This window comes from Leuciscus leuciscus (assembly GCF_965113295.1).
Source record: "Leuciscus leuciscus genome assembly, chromosome: 12".
Taxonomy (NCBI): domain Eukaryota; kingdom Metazoa; phylum Chordata; class Actinopteri; order Cypriniformes; family Leuciscidae; genus Leuciscus; species Leuciscus leuciscus.
The window spans coordinates 13729895-13751659 of record NC_138736.1 but is presented as its reverse complement, the minus strand read 5'-3'; the positions used below and the strand labels follow the sequence as shown (position 1 = coordinate 13751659).

Below are 21765 nucleotides of genomic sequence, written 5' to 3'. Positions count from 1 at the left end.
ACATATATTTAATTTGAAGAAGACATGATGAAGTATGTGCACATACACAGTGCTGCCTCATGTTTGGAGCATTGGAGTATATGGAATATCTCCATGACTTGAAACACACATGATCCCGTCCTGATATGAACTGTGATCCACGTTGCGAGTGTTGTTAAACTCATCGCTGTGTTCCATGCAGAAACTGCTCTCATGCACGCTCAGCATGTTATGTATTAAATATTGTTACAGTCATATTTTCGATGTGTTGGTAGTCAAACTCCAGCTCTGACCGCATCATGGGTAAAATGCGAACAACACTTTTGATCTACTGTACTGATACACTTACAACACGTGTCCGAATGCAGAGCTGAGCAGGCAGAGGTGAACGAACAGGGCTGAAATGTCATTTGTGACATTTGAATTCTCCACTGTAATGCGATCTCGTGCTTAATGAAGTGCAGTGATTGGATTAAAATAATGCGGAGAAAAGCTCTGAAACTGATGACGTAGACCAGACCCGTACTCATCAGCCACGGCAGCCAATCAAGTTAATGCATGTACCTCACTTTTTGTGATGTTGGTTCAACTTTGCTTTTTAAACCTGAAGAATGAAATAGCTCCAAAAACGAAAAAAATAACCACCTTTCCCTTAATAATAAACATAATGAGTGCTGTTGTTGTTTTCTGTGATGTGCAACCTGTACATCTGTTAACATCTCAAAAAAATGTGTTTAGGGTTGTATGACCCTTTGGGTAAAAAAAAAAAAAAAAGATACTCAGTCAGTTTAATACAAAGTTAATATTTTCTAGGTAATATTTATATAATTTGCTTTGGCTTAAGTACAGTGGCAAAATAAATGCCAATTATTTAATTTCTGAAACATAAACCTTTCTTATGCTTAATATTTTTCACACACATTATAAATGGGACTTTCTGCATGAAAATATATAATTGGCTTTATATCTTAGGAAGGGTGTCTTTTGAGACCATCATTATATGTGGACGTCCTTGGCATCAAAAAATTTGAAAAGCCCTGCAATCATGATTAACCATGATTAAACATTTCTATCAACTGACAGCACTAGTCAATGTGTATATCGACTAAAGAATCTTTAGAGAAAAATATGAGACAAAGCTGTTATAATTGCATACATTTCGTTTATTTTTTTTTACTTTCATCACCCACTCGCTCTCATCCATGCTATCCTCTTTTCTGCATTTCCTTGTTTCTGTCCTTCATCATGTGAGGTGTATTAATGCAGGTGTGTGTGGACAGAACAAGGTATCTGTCCACAAAACCAAACAAGGTCATCTGGGTTTTTTCTTTTGTCCTGTAACATCTGCGTCCTCCTCTCCGAGGTTGTCATCTGCAGACCCATCTCCTTTACCCAGCCTGTCCTGCTCTGTCTGTTTTTCTTTCCCTATCCATTTCCTCCCCCTCTTGTTCACGCTTTCCTCTTACCCTGCTTTCCTTGACCTTTGTGCTCCCTCTTCCTCTTTCACAAAAGTGGCAGAGGAGGTTGACAGGTCTATGTTCTCACTCCATGTTCCATAATTTCATCCTGTGTCTTCCATGTGGACGTGCTACGTTCAGTCTCCTGCATTTTTCTCTTGCTTTCTTCATTTGGTTCTAGACATTTCATTCACATGGGTGTCTCACGATTTCAGAGTGTCCCTTCATTCTCTTTTTGGTCTCCATAGAACATCAGTTTGACTGCCTGCCTGGCAGAAACCTTTGAGTTTAGGAGCTGCGGTCTGGCATGGACTCTAGATTGAGATATTTATATTTGTGAATTTGGGAGACACTTTTATCCATTTCCACACTGAAGTAAACAAATCGCAGTTATTGAAAGCCTTTAAAGTGATTGCCTTGTAGCAATTTTGTAACTTTTTTTTTAGGTTCAGAGGCAATGCACTTCTCTTATACATGAGAGAGTAGCTCTTTTTTGAACGTTACAAATAAAATGACAACATTATAATAAAAAGGTCGAGCAGACTTATCATCAAACGCTTTTTCCTGCACAGTTAGGCAGTCTCTACGTCGTTACCACACAAAATAAGTGAAACTGTCAGTCTCATAAAGGCCCCCTCCATACTAATGCGATGTATGTAATACATTGTTTTGGCCGTTAGATTATGCAAAGCTTAAATAGTTTGTGTACTTTTTTTCTCCTCCTCTGTCTTCAGTTTGGGGTCTCTTATGCAAGGCTGTACTTATTTATTTTTTAACAAGTAGTTCTAAAAACTAAAAACGTACAGTTTTCTTTCTTTTTTTTTGTACCTATGCTAAACCAAGATAGTTTGTGTGCATTCTCTTCTTTCTTCATGGTGTCGAGTGTAAATTTTTTTTTAAGTAGTCTCTTATGTGCAAATGTATTAAAAATGTACATTTAGAAAACATCTCAGGTTAGAAGTGTAACCATGATTCCCTCAGAAGGGGAACGAGACACTGCGTCTGAACAAGATGCTATGGGGAACGCCTCCAGTGTGACCTGTGTCTGAAGCATGTGTATAAATGCAACAATTGCACTATGACATCACTAGTATTTTAGTATTTAGTATTTGTTTATTTAATCAGGGACAACACTCATTAATAATACACAACCAGCACTGGTCTTCCACTGGCCTTCGCTGTATAAAATAAATATAGATTCATATTTATTACATATACGATTTAGTTTTAATCCAAATTACACATATGTGCTGAGTGAACGATCAGCAATCAAGAGCATGCAACAGAAGTGCTCGCTCTCTCTCTACCGTCATTTAACATTACTTTCTTTTACTTTATTTGCTATACGCTGATTTCACGCAGCCGCCATTTTGAAATCGAAAGTGAGGCTCCGGTGGGAAGAACCCCGGAAGTAAAGATAAACAACAATGCCTTGGATTACCAACCTGAAGCTGCTGCCGCGATTTACACTATTGGATGTTAATATCCAATGCAAATATAGTTCATTCCTGCTTCTTTTTTTACATTCTGAATTATATATATATATAAAAAAAAAATAATTAATTAATGAATTTCACTGTATATAGTCTAAAGTATGAAAGAAATGTTTGTACATTTTTAGAATTGACACAACATCATTAAACACAACAATACGCTATCACATTCACGACTCTCCTGTGATTAAAGGCGACACTTCCGGTTTTCTTCCCACCGCAGCCTCGCTTTCGATTTCAAAATAACGGCTGCGTGAAATCAGCGTATTGACATATTCAACCGAACTACAAACTTTCCAGCGATGTCTGTGAAAAAGGGATGCGCTCGACAAGCTCATGCATCTTTACCACTGCGCACTTAATCCACTATATAGTGCACACCAGCTATATAGGCGGAAATATTTAATTTGTTTAACATTCTATTAATTCGAGACATTTACTTCATAGACATCCTTCTCTGATGGATCCATTCTGCTCTCTGTTTGCTCTGTTGTCGTGTTACTTTGTCACAAGCACTGTACTGTACACGCTGCGTGGTGTCAGTTGTTGTTTTCGGAGCATTTTAATGAGTACGAGTACGAGTACACGAGCGCAGTATTGGGCGCAATGCCGATACTGGTACCCCTAGAACATGTCATCCCCTTTTTCGTCTGAAGGAGATGTAGCAGGCATCCCAGAAGCACAATGAGAGGCAGTGTCTCGTTCCCCTTCTCAGGGAACTACAGATACACGTGTAACCCGAGACGTTCCTTTTCGAATGGGAACTCGCACTGCGTCTGAACAAGACGCTTTGGGGAATAAATACCCATTCAGCCATGCTGAGGGGAATGCATGCCCTATCGACTGTGACTAAGCACTCAAAATACTGACTCTCCCGACCTTACTGCCAGTCAGATTCCCCAAAAGACGCACCAGCAAGCTGTCAGTGACACTATTCCCTATGGCCACTGCCTAAGCTACATAACCTAAACGAGAAATGTCCCAGCCTTACACCTTCCCTCCTTGCAGGGCCAAGCGGTAGGGCTTGGCCCAAGGGCATAGCTCAAAGGCTTGGAATCATACCTATTGAAATATTATTTTAAGGGAATATGGGTCCCCAATTTGGGGGGACATAACAGCGTCAACTCCTAGAATCACCAGGGAGGCTGGCTTCTGCTACCCTAGCAGAAATAGCCTACGGCCTGTCTGCCTAAGCAGAATCCCTAGATTCAAGACTCTCACAGAGGCCTCCAATGAGAAGATATTGCAAACAGACAATAACCACTCCACACCTGATTCCAGAGACAGAAGTCCTTGAAAGCAGAGACTCAGCATACCAACCCTCCAAGCTAGGGGAGTAACTCTACTCAGGCTGAAAAGGGCTTCCAGGACATACAGAGCACCCAATCATAGCTCTGGGGGGGCGGAGTACTCTACACAACGACCCTCTAAAACAAGGGGAATACTAAGCCAAACTCAACCTGAAGTTTATCAAAGAGGCTCACAGAGAGTCCTTCAACTCGATATTGATCTGCAGAGCTCTAAAGAGTGAAGTACTCAACATAACGACCCTTTATAACTAGGGGAGTACCAACCAGACTCGTCCTGACATCAGCTTATCAAGAGGGCACACAGGAGGCCATCCAACTCAGCAGTGATTCACAGAGCTCTAGCTGAAACAGCTCATCAAGCAGGCTTAAAGAAAGCCTACCTATTTTATGGTTTTGCTGTAGTTAGCCCCAGGGAGCGAAGTACTCTGCATACAGACCCTCTCAAACGAAGGGATTATTACACAGGCTCACCCACGAAAACAGCTTGTCCAGGAGGCTCACAGAGAGAAATTCAACTCAACAATGTTGCAGCCAGGACTGTAGAGATCAGTGCACTCTGCATAACGACCCTTTAAAACGAAGGTAGAACTGAACTCAACTTAACATTGTACATTCTAACAACTTGATACTAAAACTAACTGGAGCTGCCAAGTCCTGATAGAATTTGGGCTGATGTTATTGCCCTCAAAGGGAAGGAGAGTAGATGTAATTTACCCTTATTGATTCTGGAGTGCTGATTGCGTTTCCATTTAATCAATTCCCTGAGGTCTTGCTTCTTCTTCCTCACATTTCGCCTCCTCTACAACCTACTCTTTGGAGGAGGAGGGGCGTGAGTGGCAACACTAGCCTTCTGGCACCATCTTTGGACCTGGGTTTGGGCGTGGTCCTGGGCTGGTGCAGTATGTAGGTTTTAAAGGCTGCCGACCATGCCTTGCTTCCTTAAACTTGTCAACCACCGCCTCAACAGATGTGCCAAACAGCTCAGAAGGTGAAACTGGTGAACCGAGGAGAAAGGTATCATTGCTGCCATCGGTCTACCGATCGCGGCAGTGGTCTGTTTAGTGGCCCAGAGAGCAAGATATGTGGTACGACGCAGCTCGGCTAGGGAAATACCCTGACACTGGTCCAGGTCCTTAAGCAGGTCAGCCTGATATGCTTGCAGAACTGCCAGTGTGCAAAGCAGCCATGGCCTTACCCGCTTCCACGAATGCCCTGCCATTCAAGAATGATATAACTCTAAAGGACTTGGAAGGCAGGATCGCTCCGAAGTCGCTCCTTCAGTGTTGATGTTTCCTCATTGAGAGATAGCTCACCAGCATCTCTTCAATGGGAGGCATCGACACATATCCATGCACATACATCCCTTCAATATTTGCATTATTGTCATGTTGGTATCGATGGATTCAGGCCGAATACGGATTCTTCCAAGCTTTCTCGATATCTGTGTGGAGATCAGGAAGAAAGGGAAAGCTCATGGGTTATGTCCAGATAAAAATCGTTCATCTAGTCTACCATCTTGCGCCCCCAAGGTAGATCTAAACTACCTGAGGTGTACTCCATAAATTCCACATACGCAGGGCAGTTGGTGAAAGCTGAGAAGGCTCTGTTTTCTTAAACTCTTCACCCTCCTCCGTCATTTCCTGCTCATCCTGACTCGAAGGCTGCAGAGCACTGCCTGCTGGATCAGAGGATGTGAGAGACAAAACATTCTCCTCCAGCAGTTCGCCCTCGTCAGCCACTGAGGAGCGCAAAAGGGCCATGCCTCTCTCAAACTCCTCAGCAAACTGAGACCCCCCGATCTTAGTTTCCTCCTCGCCTCAGTGATTGTAGGTCCTGAACTGCGGAGTACAGGTGTTTGCCCCAGTTCCCTCGAGAAGAGGGACAAAAACAAGAGCAGAGCTTTTACAATGAAAAATGCTCAGTGTGCGCATTCTATTCCCTCGAGGACAGAGGGAATGCTCCTCGCCCAAAGAAATTAAGCACAAGTCGTGTGTCATCTGGTGTCAAATAAAATGGACACGGATCACATTTCCTGAAACATTTGCATATGCTAGCCGTTGTAATTACTTACCGACAAGTCACAACAAATGGCCCTGAAGACGAAGAAGAGGATGACGTGTTCCTCAGGTGCCCTTTTATACTCGCGGCCGTAACGTCATAGGCTGTCGCCGGCCAATGCAGTAGTCGCATTTAGACACGTGCTATAGAAACTGGTCACTCTGGAGGCGTTACCCATAGCGTCTTGTTCAGATGCAGTGCGAGTTCCCATTCGAAAGGGAACTCATATTTTACTTTAATGGGGTGGTGTGGTTTGGTGGTTAATGATCTTGGCTGGAAATCTAAAGGCTGTTGGTTCAAACCCCAGGAGGGGTTACACATTAGCGAGACACTTAACCCTAGGTGACTTCAGGGAGATGGACCATGTAGTAAAAATATACTGTTGCTTAGATAAGACAGTATCTGCTATACCCATAACATTAATTATTCTGTCTTCTGTTGATGTTTAACCTACAAGTACACCCAGTCCGATGCCCTGTTTTTAATGTCAGTGGCATTTTGATTTCCTTCAGTTCGCACAGTTATTTTACACTATAGTTAATAGGAAGCAGTGCTGAGCATTTAATAAATGCATCAGTGCACACAGCACACTTATCTAATAGTGACTTTAATGGCTGTGCAGCCGAGCTCCCATAGGGAGGAATGATAACACTGACGCGGCATTCACTTCCATTACTTTAAGTGCTTTCCACCTCGCTCTTTCACTGTCCCAATGACCCTTACATTATTACCCAAGAGATTCAGGTCATAAATCCGCTGTGCTACTTATGACCTGAGCTCAGGTCAGAGGGCACAAGGTCTCTGATGAGATTCTTTTGAGGATCTGCGGCCCTCAGATCAGCATTCGTATCCATGCAAGAAGACATGGACTAAATTCTCTCAAAGCTATGATGAAGGGGACTGTCCAGCAGAGAGAGGCTGATAGATGATGGAATTGAGATCCCACAAGAAACAGAACAGAGGGAAAGCTGAGATGATCTACAGATGATATGTTAGAGTCCATTTTAGGTTCCTCCCAAGTATAAAAGGACCCCTTTAGACGCCTTTCAAGTGTTTGTAATTCATTTTTTTGAAGATCTTAAGAAAAGGTTAAAGAGGCTATATGCAACTTTTTCCCCAAAATAAATGTAACAATAGCCTTTTTATTTTACCATTTATGACTCAAACATCTCCTGATGAGCATACTGACACCTTGTCCGCTCACAGTGGGTGCACCTATAAGCCTGTATCCTATTTTTTCTATTTTCTGTCGGGTCGAATTTTTCCCGCGCTGTCTGCGGATGTGACGTCAAGCACGTTCATGTTAAATGTTTCAGATCACTCTGCCACCACCGCTAGTAAGCAAACAAACTTAGTTTCTCAAACAATATATGTATTTGACTGTTCTTACCTCTGTAAACATAATGTTGACTTCTTTGCAGCGGATGACTTGTGAAGTGTGCACGTACGAGAGCGAGCAGAAAGGAAGAGCAGTTCCGTTTTTTGGCCACAGGTGTCAGTCGCGAGTTTAAATTTCAGAAAATCGCATGTAGCCTCTTTAAGATGGTCAATATTAACCATACCTTTTAAAAAAAAAAATTTGATCAATGACTTATTTTTTTGTACAGGCCTAGAAGAATGTTTCAAATGCTACAGCCTATAAAAGCAGCTGCTCTCCTAATATATATTATATATACTGTACTTATGAAATAGAAGTAAAAGTTAATAAGTTAAGATGTAGGCTAAATTATAGCCAATATTTCTTTTGTCCACTATCTTGATTTAATTGTTTTAATATGGGGGAATGAATTAATATTTGTATTCAGCAAGGTTACATTAAAGTGACAGTTTTGATGTTACAAAATATTTCTACTTCAAATAAATGCTGTTCTTTTGCACTTTCTATACATCAAATAATTCTAAAACAATTGTTTTCAACATTGATAATAATAAGAAATGTTTCTTCAGCAGCACATCAGCATATTAGAACGATTTCTGAAGGATCATGTAATACTGAAGACTGGATTAATGGCTGCTGAAAATTCAGGTTTTGAATTGCAGTGTTTTTTGTTGTTGTTTTTTTGCAAATTATTTACAAATTGTGGTTAATTAAAATGTAAATAACTAAAATATATTTAATGATGATGTACTGAATTATATAATATATGATATTCCAGATAATGTTTTAATAATTTGCAGTGGCTTTGGTTTATTCATTTTATTAAACCCAAAAGCAGTTTTATAATAGCACACTTTTTTTCTCACACAATAGAAATGAAAATATATAGAGACCTTTTTATTTTAGGAAAGGGGTCCTTCATAAGCAAAACGATACTGAAAAACTCTGTCTTACAAGACAAAATAATGTTGCTATCTACCAACAGCTCTGGCATCAAGAGCACATGATGACTTTAAATGTTGTGTATGGAGGCAGATCAGTAGTTTTGGAGCAGAGCTTTAGTGTCATGTGTAAACCGATTAACAGTCATACTCTTGAAAATGGCTTGCTTGGATATGTTGATGACGTGCTAATCAAGACATAATTGCAATGAGTCATAAAAGTTGGTTGATAAGCATGCTCGCTCAAGCATAACCGCTGAAATGTGGTAATATGATCTATATATTGTGCTGATTCACATGGGTTTCTGTTACACTGAGAGCAGAGTGCTGGCACAGGCCTTAGTTTGGATACTCTGATCCAGCATGTGCTAGTGTTTAGCTTCACAACAGCTTCAGCCTGAAATATTTATGTATGAGGATCACAGTTTTACCCAGTGCATGATTCTCTTACATACTAAACTTTTGTCTCTTTATTTTACTCAGATTTGTCTTTTTATTGGGGAGGGAGAATTTTTCATTAATTTATTGTGATTTGCTCTTAATTGGACTGGAGAGGTGTCTGAACATAATCACATAATATCTAGTTTGTAATGTATTGGTCAAAGTTATAGCCATCGGTTGAAATTGGCAGCATTTAAAGTTGTAAGTTTCAAGTTTCAAAGAAATAAATACAAAGTTCTGTCATGAAACTCTAGATGACAGGCTGATAGGTCTCAAGCTTAACTCAATCTTCTATAGCAATAACATCATTATTTACAGGGCTCAGCTGATTGGATCATGTTGCATCAGCAACCAATAAGCTTACTGCTCAACTTTCATATACTTGGTCAGGGTTTGCTGTAGCAGTCTGCAGCGCACTTTTTAGAATTCCTCTGAAATTCAACATCTAAAATAAGTGACCCATGCAGGAGTGAATATCTAAGCATGTAAGCAGCAGCGATTACGTTATAGTGTTTTTAGCATCTGCAGCAAGTGGTCTATGTAATTTCTGTGAGGATACAGCGACTAAGCATTGCGGATATGAGAACAAGTTAAAGTGAAATAGGCATTCACACACATATACAGTACATATTCAACCACGGCTCACCGTATTTTGCTACAAAACCTCCAACTATTTTCCAAGGGAAATTTTTTCAATAGCTTTGCTGAGTGCATTCGGGCTGATTTCAAATGGGTTTTACTTTCCTTATTTCTATCAGCCTTCAGCATGATATCTGTTTGTTAACGACACAAACATGTTTCTAATTAGGTAATCTTGAGCCATATTGGCTCAGGCACACATAGCTAGTTAACACCCAGATACACATTGCTAAGCCACTAGTTAACTAAATCTGGATTTTACTAGTCCAGATACACAATTTAAATTAAGCCACTAGATTTAAGCTACACACAGCAATAGTTCACTATCTTAAGCCATGTGGTATGTGTGGGTGTATATTTATTTGTCAATTTGTACATTGTTTTTGAAGAGTGAATCCTCCATATTTTGCACAGGAAACCACAGCACAGCTAATCTCCAGCCATTTCCCACAGTGCTCTATAGTTCATGTGGAAGCAAACTTCTTTCCTTTATGAGTCCGAGGACATAAATATGTCCACTTTGCAGTGTAATATCTCCTATTCTCAGCATCCCTTTGGAGTGACTTCTCAGTTTTCCTTTCCTGCATCATGGGTTTCCTGAAGTCAAAGAGATCATCTTCCCAGTGGCGCAATCCCTGTAGCCCTACTCCCTGGCCTCTCTCAGATTTCTTCATAAATTAACGCCATTTGGTGTGCATGTTGAAACCCACATCCCTCCTTCTCACCCCCCTCAGAGTCCATGAGGACATCCTTTAACCATGCGATTACACCCTCTACAACAGACTGTCTATTGACATCTCCTCTTTGGGGCTCATTTTCCCAATCATAAGTTCCTTGTCTCATCTGGTAACACCCTACCTCATTCAAGAGAGGAAATTTGATCAGGGGATGAACCTGTCAATCACTCTCCTCATGTCTCCATGGTGATTACATTAGCCACCACATGCAGCTGACACTGATGCGATGTCTCTTCCCCAGATGGACCCTTGCATCCCGTGAGCAGGGATTTTTCACACAGGAACAGACCCCTCTAAAACTGTAGGGCCAGCTGTATTTTTCCACTGACTATTTCTTTTTGTGTGCATGAATGCATTTATGAATGTAAAGTGTAAAAAGATATTAATTATCCATATAGCTAGTAATGCTTAGAGAAATTAAGCAAAAAAGGGTATTTTTAATCTTCAATTGTTTTATTGTATTTTTCCCTTGATATTTGTAAAACAAAATTGTACTTTAATTATCTTCCCCATTTTCCAACCCGTTCACACATACAGCAACTTTATTAATAAAGTTCACTGTATTGATGGTCAAAGCAAATTACAATTGTGCATAATGTATCATATTCTAAACAAACAAACAAAAAGATTTGCCTGAAAAGATTTGATGGTAAGAGTTTACAGTAAAGTTTCATTTGTTAACATTGGTTAACTATATTATAGTTAACAAGAACTAACTATTATAAATACTTCTACAGCATTTAATAATCTTTATTAATGTTAATTAAAAACAACATTTACTAATATATTTTTAAGATCAAAAGATGTATCCGTTAACATTAGTTGAACTAACATGAACATGGACAAGGGAGAGACCCTCTATGTGTGGGTATCCTTTGAGAAATTAACTGGCTAAAACTTCTTCAGATGTGAAATGGGTTACAGTGTTTTGCTTCATTTTACTCACAAGCTATGGATTTGCTGTCGGGTGCAGTGTAGACTTTGCACTGCCAGGAACAGTTGAGTATGAGTTTCCCATATTTTATTCTAATCAGTAGTTCCTTTGTTATTTTATATGAATAGTACCTATCGTACTTTGATTACATCAGTGTGACTGAATAGATGTCATCTGTATGTAAATATGAAAAGTCTGAATGAGCCATTTATGCCGTTTATTTACAAAAAAATCTCTTTTTTGACTGGTGAGAAAATTTTAATTTCTATATAATCTCAAAAAAATCTACAGTAGCAATTGATTATTACTCAATATATGCCCCATGCATATAGATATCTAAAGATGGCATGCATTTTAGATGTTTAAAATGTGAACTAAAAATAAATAAAAGCATATGCTGATGTATATGCTAATATTATTGTCACTTTATCCAAATAGATCTATTTCTATCAAACCATGGGCTTCTATTACATAATATGGGGATGTACTGTACCAGCTGTCCATCCTCACCAACACATGTATTCACTCTTGTTTGGTTTTGCTCCAGGTTGCATTCAAGTCTCTTGCTAATCATCTGCATTCAGCAGTAAATACAGTCCATTCAGTGGCTATGCTATCCTTATCGATCTAAGCACCTCTGGGCCTCTCAAAAGACCGATTCTGCTGTCAGACAGCTTAAAAAAGCAAATCTATTCCTCTCTCAAAAGACGAGAGAGAGTGAGAGAGAGAGAGAGAGAGAGAGAGAGAGAGAGAGAGAGAGAGACACCAGGGAACACAAAGCAGAGCCCTCAAAACCCCCTATTTCTTTTTACTCATTTGCTCTCTTTGATATATTTAACATGATGATTTACTGAATTATATAATATGTGATATTCCAGATAATGTTTAAATAATTTGCAGTGCTTTGGTGTATTCATTTTATGAAACCCAAAAGCAGTTTGATAATAGCACTTTTTTTCTCACACAATATAAATGAAAATACATAGAGGCCTTTTTATTTTAGGAAAGGGGTCCCTCATAAGCAAAACGATACTGAAAAACTCTGTCTTACAAGACAAAATAATGTTGCTATCTACCAACAGCTCTGGCATTTGGTAGGACATAGTATTTAATATATTGATAAAGATAAGAGAAAGAAATTAAATGATGAATGACTGTAATGTCATTTGAAATAATGAATAATGAAATAATATATGTCATTTGAGTGAATCTCACAAAAAAATATTGTATTCTACTGATTTCTGGGTGACCTGAGCATGTTTTTCTGAAATTCAGTTAAAAAATGCATTTGATGCTTCTCATCTTTTAATCATTTGATACAGGATAATATAAAGATTGATATTGGCTTACTGCGACAAGTATCTTGCATATAGAACCTTTCATGACATATGCAGTCAGACCTTTCTCAAAAGCATCATTGATAACAGTTATACATGAAAAGGGCACCATTTTTATCTATAATTCAATCTGAGTAGCAGAAGCCGCTAAGATCAGAGCCACTCTCTATAAAGCAACTATATTTGACTCCAGCAGGGAACGTTATCGACAGTTTGTTCGCAGGCCGGCAAATGCTATCGTCAGTGTGAGGAGCTGTCATGCTGTGAAGTTCTTATAACGTGCAATCATATCCACTTGATATCGACCAAGGACTCAAAATCAGTTGCTCTTAAACAACTGAGAACCAAAGACTTAATTCTTACTGTCTGCTCATTCTTACAGTCACTCTGCCAACCACCAACCATCAAATCTGACCTTAGGTCTTGCATTGTATACCCCTTAAAGTGCCAATTCTTGTTAAGTTTCTTTGGTTACAAAATAAGAAACGTATATGGAATGTAACTTTCCCTCCAGCTTGAAATTGATCCATCTGTAGACCTTTTATTGCCTGAAAGTGTTAAACTTAGGGCTCTATGAAGTTTTATGAAATCAGTTGATTAGATGTACTTTTTGATTGTTTTAATTTTTTGAAACAACAAAAAAAAAGGAATTCTGAAAAAAAGAATTATAATGGAAAGCAGAATTTTGGGGAAAATAAACTGTATTTCATAGGTCCCTATGAACTACATGGGGCAAAGCATCAACCTGCATTGCTTGCAGGTCAAGTATTGTAATGCTATATGCTAAAGTTTAAACAATTTCAACCATGTCCCAATTGAAAGCACAGCCTGTATTACTGGACAACTAATGATTGTAACCTTCATGCAGAGGTCAAAGCAACACATGTCACTTTTGTTTAGAGGTGCATTTCACATCGTGTGGATTATGTGAACGGGACTAATGGGACATATTTTGGTCAGGAAAAAAATATAGATTTAGAAATCCTCATGCTTTTTATGTGAGATGAGAAGACCCCACTTGGTCTATTCCCACACCCAGGCAAACCATCTGAATGTTCTATAAGCCTCTTCCCATGATTCAACAGTTGTCCGCAATCCCTCTTGGGATTGGCAATATGAAGTTCTTATGTCCTCTTATAGTAAGAGTTTCATGCACACTTTCACCACATGGTCCCACATGTTCAAACTGCATATGTGATGTGTGCTTTTGATTACCAAGGGAATATATATATATATTTAAAAAAAAAAAAATCATAAAAGGAAGCACTTGGTGTTTGTAGTTGTAAATGTTTTGCAGTATGAATATAGAAAAAGATTTACAGTCATGCTGTCGGCACACACTCTTCATGAGTGAGTGCATTGAAATGCATGATCTTACATCAGATAAAGCTTAAAATGTGTATTGTCTCTTAAATGCCAAAATTTTTATTTTATAGGGGAAGTCATAAACAACTTGAGCAGGGGCCTCATGTATAAAACTTTCCGTAGATATCATCCTAAAAGTGTTCATCCACAAATGTTTTAAAACCATGTGTACTCCAGAACCCCAGAGCAAAATTCCCTTTATAAAACCCAGTCAGCGAAAGATGCATACATGCATCTCCATAACGTGCATAACGTCATCTGCATATAATTTCCATGCATATTCCCATTCACGTGATACCATGTTTAACACAATGTTTATACATTAGGCCCCTGGTCCCTTAGATTCTGCTTTGCAGGTTCATACCTTTAACATTCCTTTTTGCATTTTGATGTCAAAATGTATCATTTAAATAAATGCAAGTTCCTATTATTGTTGGGTTTTATAATGAGAATGATTTGAAAGGCTATCAGCATTTTGATGTATGTCTGAATTTGCTCAGCAGAGTTAACTATACATTGTGATGCTATTATTGTTTTTTTATATTTTGAATTATTTTGTATTTTGTATTTTCAGTTTTAGTAATTTTGTTGGGTTTTAACATTTGTATTCGTTTTTTTTTTTTTTATGTCTATTGTCACACTGTGGTTTCCTCAGGAACAGACTGAAAACTGATTATAGATACAAACTCAAACTTTAATAATAGTACTCTGGAACAAACTGACAGGCAGGGAAAACACTCATAAACACAATGGAGATCAGACAAAGACTGAAAGAAAGGGTGCATCTTAAATAGCAAACAGAAGCAATATTATTAATCATACACAGCTGGGACAAATTAACTCGTACATTATAGTAACCATAGAAATGAAGGAGTGGTGGGAAAAGAACAAAGGAAAACAGGAACCAATCAAAACACAAACTGAAAGTCCAAACATGCACTGACACGTGACATCTATATAGTTTTCATTTATTTTTATTTTTAACATTTTTATCAAATGTTTTTAATGTTTTTATTTTTAGTTTCATGTTAAGTATAATAACCCTGGTGCTCAGTGATATTCAGTTAATTTGTGTCATTAAGTTATGTTGATTATTATTTTTATTTATTTTTTGCTTGGGCACGCAAGATTCTACAAAATTTGTGTAACGTCTAGGGGTGACCCCGACTATGGATTTTCATAGTCGAATCAGAATCGTCAAGTCTTGCCTATAGTCGACTAATAGTCGAATCATGTATGTACAGACAATCACACAAAGATATAGAAGAAAATGTATAAAAACATTTTGGATCAATAAAACTAAGAAATAACATAAATAACTCCAGAAAGGCCACACTGCAGACAGGATTTACATTTCACATGCAAATTAAATTAAATCGGCTAAATTACCTGTGCAAGCAGGCTCTAAGTACAGCACAACATCGATGCATCATGCACCGAAAAAATAAACAATTAATTTACTAAATTAAATTAGAATAGAATATACCTTTCTAATAAATAAAAATGCAAAACGAAATAAATCAGAATCAAGTCACAAGATGAGGAGCAAATGTGTGCAAAATGCCTAAAGTGCAGGGGAACATATATTCAAAACACAAGCCACAAATAGTTAGATTAGATAACCCTGACAGATCAATAAATAAAATTAAAATAAAGAAATTATTCAAATAACGATAGTAGCCAGAATTTTCAACTTTGTCTTTTTAACTGCTGAAACAACAATAAATGCTAAACTGGAATGGCAGTCTTTTTAGCTAAAAATGTTCACAGCATCCAAAAATCTAATTAGAACCAGCTGAAAAGTTTTGAAATCACTTGTACCTGTAACGGTCACAAGCTGGAGTGCCCATGAGAGCCGCCAGAGGGCACTCCACACCAGACTTTCTTGTTCACTCAGACTACATTTCCCATAACTCACTGCCCGGACTCATCATCACTGATTGTATTCACCTGTATCTCATTCACCTGTATCTCATCACCTTGTTAGTTTCAGCCTATTTATTCCTTGTTCATTCATTCAATCATTGCGAAGTTTTGTATGTTGTTGCACTGCACTTCTGAGCATTTTCCCTGGTTTTCATGTCTCTTGGTTTTTGGATTTCTTGCCTGTTCCCTGGATTACTCTCTTGCCTCTGACCCCTGCCTGTTTTGTTTTGTTTGTTTGTTTGTTTGGACTGTCTACTTGTGTTTTGACCCTTTGCCTGTTTATTGGATTTCGTCTTTGGATTACCCCTTAATAAAGCTGCATTTGGATCCTCAACCTTCGTGTCTCGGAGCAGTTCGTGACAGAAAACTTCGCCATACCCAGATCCAGTGGCTTTTATGAGCATTTCCAATCTAACCATGGACCCAGTCGACCAACTACTACATTTCCAGCAAAGAGACTTACCTATTGAGGACTATGTTCACCAGTTTTGTAAGTTATCTTCTCAAGTTCCATTTGATGAAGTGGCTTTAAAGGACATTTTCTGTTTTGGACTAAATGAGCCCATAAGATCTTGGTTTCCTGAAGGGAAGTTTAATTGCAGTCTAAGAGACTTTCTGGACTATGCCCTAATTTTATGTGGTTCCTCCTTCACTGTTGGGGAGGTTGAGGACATGTCCCCTAAACCTTTTTTGGGAAGGGGCATCACACTCCAAGAGGCAATGGCCACGGAGCTTGGTCCACCACAATCATCAGCATTCCCAGATCAGCCTCTTCACGTCAGTCCTGCCGAGTCAGAGCCAGAGCCCGAGCTTCATGTCAGTCCTGCAGAGCCAGAGCCTGCACTTCACGCCAGTCCAGCCGAGCCCACACTTCACGCCAAATCTGCTGAGACCAAAGCAGTATGCGTCGTGCCCGCCGCCCCTGAGACTGAGAGCGTCATGCCCGCCGCGTCTGTGACAGCAAGCGTCATGCCCGCCAGCACAAAGTCTTCACCACTGGTCCCGTCCAGCACTGAGTCCTCTTCACCACTGGTCCCGTCCAGCGCTCAACCTTCTTCGCCGCTGGTTCCGTCCAGCACCGAGCCTTCACCGCTGGTTCCGTCCAGTTCAGAGTCGTCTTCGCCGCTGGTCCTAGCCAGCTCAGAGTCCTCTTCACCGCTGGTCCTAGCCAGCTCAGAGTCCTCTTCGCCGCTTGTCCTGCCCAGCTCAAAGCCCTTGCCGCCGCTGGTCCTGTCAAGCTCAGAGCGTGCTGATCCTGATCCAGAGACTGTTCACGTCACTTCTGCCGATCCAGAGACTGTTCACGTCACTTCTGCCGATCCAGAGACTGTTCACGTCACTTCTGCCGATCCAGAGACTGAGCCTCGTCACTTCTGCCGATCCAGAGACTGAGCCTCATGTCACGTCCGCCCGTCAAGAGTCTCGTCCCGCCGAGACTGAATCTGTTCCTCTTCCTCTTTCTGCACCTGTGTCTTCGGACAAGATGGCCGACTCCACGCCTGTGTCTCCGTACAAGATGGCCGCCGCCGAGCCAGTGTCTCCGTACAAGATGGCCGCCGCCGAGCCAGTGTCTCCGGACAAGATGGCCGCCGCCGAGCCAGTGTCTCGTACAAGATGGCCGCCGCCGAGCCAGTGTCTCGTACAAGATGGCCGCCGCCGAGCCAGTGTCTCCGTACAAGATGGCCGCCGCCGAGCCAGTGTCTCCGGACAAGATGGCCGCCGCCGAGCCAGTGTCTCGTACAAGATGGCCGCCGCCGAGCCAGTGTCTTCGGACAAGATGGCCGCCGCCGAGCCAGTGTGTCCAGACGAAATGACCGTCGCCTGAGTCCTCAGCAGAGATGGTCGCCGACACGGTGTCTGTTCCTGTCCCTGAGCCGGTGTCTGTCCCTGTTCCTGAGCCGTTGTCTGTTCCTGTGCCCTGGCCGCCTGAAGGTTCGTCTCCGCCCTGGCCGCCTGAAGGTTCGTCTCCGCCCTGGCCGCCTGAAGGTTCGTCTCCGCCCTGGCCGCCTGAAGGTTCGTCTCCGCCCTGGCCGCCTGAAGGTTCGTCTCCGCCCTGGCCGCCTGAAGGTTCGTCTCCTCCCTGGCCGCCTGAAGGGTCGTCTCCTCCCTGGTCGCCTGCACTGCCTGATCCGCCCTGGTCGCCTGATCCGCCCTGGTCGCCTGCACTGCCTGATCCGCCCTGGTCGCCTGCACTGCCTGGTCGCCTGCACAGCCTGATCCGCCCTGGTCGCCTGCACAGCCTGATCCGCCCTGGTCGCCTGCACAGCCTGATCCGCCCTGGTCGCCTGCACAGCCTGATCCGCCCTGGTCGCCTGCACAGCCTGATCCGCCCTGGTCGCCTGCACAGCCTGATCCGCCCTGGTCGCCTGCACAGCCTGATCCGCCCTGGTCGCCTGCACAGCCTGATCCGCCCTGGTCGCCTGCACAGCCTGATCCGCCCTGGTCGCCTGCACAGCCTGATCCGCCCTGGTCGCCTGCACAGCCTGATCCGCCCTGGTCGCCTGCACAGCCTGATCCGCCCTGGTCGCCTGCACAGCCTGATCCGCCCTGGCCTCCCATCTTGCCGCAGTCTCCAGGTCCTCTTCCACTACACGGGCCTGGCCCTCCATCCCGCCCCCGGGTCCTCCTCTGCTCCACCACCCTCCTGAACTGTTTTTCTGAGCGTCTGGAATCCGCTCCTTAAAAAGGGGGGCTATGTAACGGTCACAAGCTGGAGTGCCCATGAGAGCCGCCAGAGGGCACTCCACACCAGACTTTCTTGTTCACTCAGACTACATTTCCCATAACTCACTGCCCGGACTCATCATCACTGATTGTATTCACCTGTATCTCATTCACCTGTATCTCATCACCTTGTTAGTTTCAGCCTATTTATTCCTTGTTCATTCAATCATTGCGAAGTTTTGTATGTTGTTGCACTGCACTTCTGAGCATTTTCCCTGGTTTTCATGTCTCTTGGTTTTTGGATTTCTTGCCTGTTCCCTGGATTACTCTCTTGCCTCTGACCCCTGCCTGTTTTGTTTGTTTGTTTGGACTGTCTACTTGTGTTTTGACCCTTTGCCTGTTTATTGGATTTCGTCTTTGGATTACCCCTTAATAAAGCTGCATTTGGATCCTCAACTTTCGTGTCTCGGAGCAGTTCGTGACAGTACCCTACCTGATCGAGAGAAAAAATCCAGTCTTTCGCTCTGTCTGTATCCGTTGGAGTCTTTTCAAATTGTGCGCGTGGATAAAATACATTCTAAAACACTTAACGTGAAAAACGTTTATCTCCTAAAACAGTTAAATTAAAATATGAAAACGCACTGCGTTCATCTACTAATCTGCACATATGGTATAAAAGTGTGTAGGCTACTGTGTGCATGCATTAAGCAACGTTAAAGTGCCTTTTAAGCGTTTTAAAAGCTTTTTTCACGTTAAGCATTTTAGAATGTCCCGTGGAAAACCAACTTGTTAACGTTGGCCGGCAGAAGTGCGATCATGGTTTTCCTGATGCTAAATCCAGCCTTGGAGAATATCCTTTCTGATGATGTACATCCACACTTTACATTTTCTTATCCCAGACATTGTTAAAGATTTAAATCCTTGCCGCCAAGACGCTCCTCTGTCGGTCACGGATCGAAAGTGAAACTTAAAATCTGTTCACGCACGTTAAAAAATATTAAGCTTCTTTCTTTGCACATTTTTATATACAGCATTATCATAATAGGCTGAATATTAAAGTATTGACAGAAAATCGGTGGTTCTATGTGAAATCAGGCATTGAGCGCCCTCATATAGCCAAAGTGGCATGATCCTCGTTTCATAACACCTCTGCGAAGATTCGACCGTGAGATCGGTAGTCGAATCAGGCTCCTCCAATCGAAGCATCGAATCTTCGACTATTCGGGGTCACCCCTAGTAATGTCTTTACATGTTCACTTAAAATGTTGAATTTTCTAATTCTTGGTAAATTGTAATGAACCATTTTACACATACATGTTAAATGATTAGACGTGTAATTTAATTTGGCATTGACATTTTTACCACAATCACATTCGTCGAATGTTTTATTTAATGTATGTTTATCAGTATATGTTTTCTTTGAGAATCGAACCCATGACCTGCTAGTTCCACGTTCTACCTGTCAAGCTACAGGGACGCTATTACAGAACTAAGAGGACCGTAAATTATACATTTATTTATATTAGCATTCATTTATTTAGCCTATGCTTTTTTTCTTAAAGTAAGCAACTTGATTTTTAGGAACAACAAACCCCACATGTAATTTACCTCTGACTTCACTACTGTGATTTGGAAATACCAAGATAATTAGAGCTGAAATTACAGGAAGAAAGCCATGCCAATCACGGCTGTGCTGCTTTTTTCTGCTGCCACTTCACGCAAGAGGGAGGCTTTCAAGCTAACGCTAGCACAGTCTAATTACATAGATATTTATATTACATAGAACTTCATAAAAAGATACATTCCTCTGACATCAGTCTGACTAAAAGGGCTGTTTCAAAGAGAACACACTGTGTCAGGCTCCAGTAACCACTCTTCTAATTCATTCAATTTGATGCTGCACAAACAGGTACGCTCCGGCTCAGATATTGAGGAGTGGGAGTGGGAGGGGGTGGGGGGGTGTGGGGGTGGGGGGGGGGGACTATGTCCTCGATAGGAGAGACAAACACCCCCTGAGCATGCACACATGCACGTAACCTCACTTAACACACATACACGCTTGCACACACACACACAGTATATTGCCACCCTATTAGTGTGGCTCAAATGGAAACAGCGTGTTGCCGTGTCAGGGATGAAACTCTATGCCGCTGACTGAACCTGGCTCTCCGCTGGGACCATGGGAGCCCAAATAACAAATACTGCAGAGAGAGATGTGCATTCACAACATCTATTTTCTCTAGAGTCTCTCTAGACACAACAGTCTTTAAGTCTCTTTATTCAGCATTGATTTCTCATCATGCTCTTGCCCGATTCAGTCTTTATTGTATTTTCTGAGTCGCTTCATTATTGTTTCTACTCCCAAGATATTAGCACGTCATCTCATGCTCATCTCCATTGCAGTCTGTCTCTGTCTTGCTTCCCATGGTGAGCACTATTGATCAGTATCAACAAGCCAAGGCAAAAATAGAAGGTCTATAGGGTAAATCTACTTGGAGTAAAAGACTTCAGGAATAGAAACTCTCTAAAGACTTTTATAACTAGAATCAGACTGTTGTGGATCAGCCAAGTTCCTCCGCAAATTCAGTTATTCTTAGCATGCTTCTATAATTTTGTATGCCATAGTTCATCCAGAAGTGTAATTCAATGTTTTGTCACTATTTACTCATGGTCATGTTGTTCCAAAAATGCTGTTTTTTATTTCTAATCAACTTTAGTGCGTATGGTTCAGGGTGGGCATCAATAACATCAAATGCCTTTCCCTAGAGTTCTTGAGTGGGTTCTAGAGTGTCTCGTAACTTAACGACACTAAACCTGCATAGGTGTCTTATTTAATAAAAATAACTCGAGGGAGGTGGAGACTTGTAAATAACTTGTTTGATTTTTGAGTGAATTATTCTTCTAAATTCATGCATTAGAAAAATAATCTGAAAAAAAGTGTATTGATTGTATACAGTAGTGTATACAATCAATCTTCTAAGATCTTAGATCTTAAAAAGTATATTTTTTAAAAACTGTACTTGCAGATAATATAATTGTGTTTCTCAACAAAGTTAAGTATTTTTAGAAGTTCACTTTGTAGTAATGTCAAATAATCTAAAGTTTT

The 21765-nt window shown here is 41.0% G+C and overlaps 1 protein-coding gene and 1 long non-coding RNA gene across 3 annotated transcripts in view; both read left to right on the top strand.

Annotated features, from left to right (window-relative positions):
* Positions 1 to 21765, top strand: part of npr1a (natriuretic peptide receptor 1a) — a 122395-nt gene that overhangs the window by 76929 nt on the left and 23701 nt on the right. The window lies entirely within an intron of this gene.
* LOC309511080 lies at positions 5419 to 7527 on the top strand. Its single transcript, XR_014210494.1, has 2 exons — positions 5419 to 5736; positions 5769 to 7527. It is a non-coding gene; the product is annotated as an uncharacterized lncRNA (long non-coding RNA).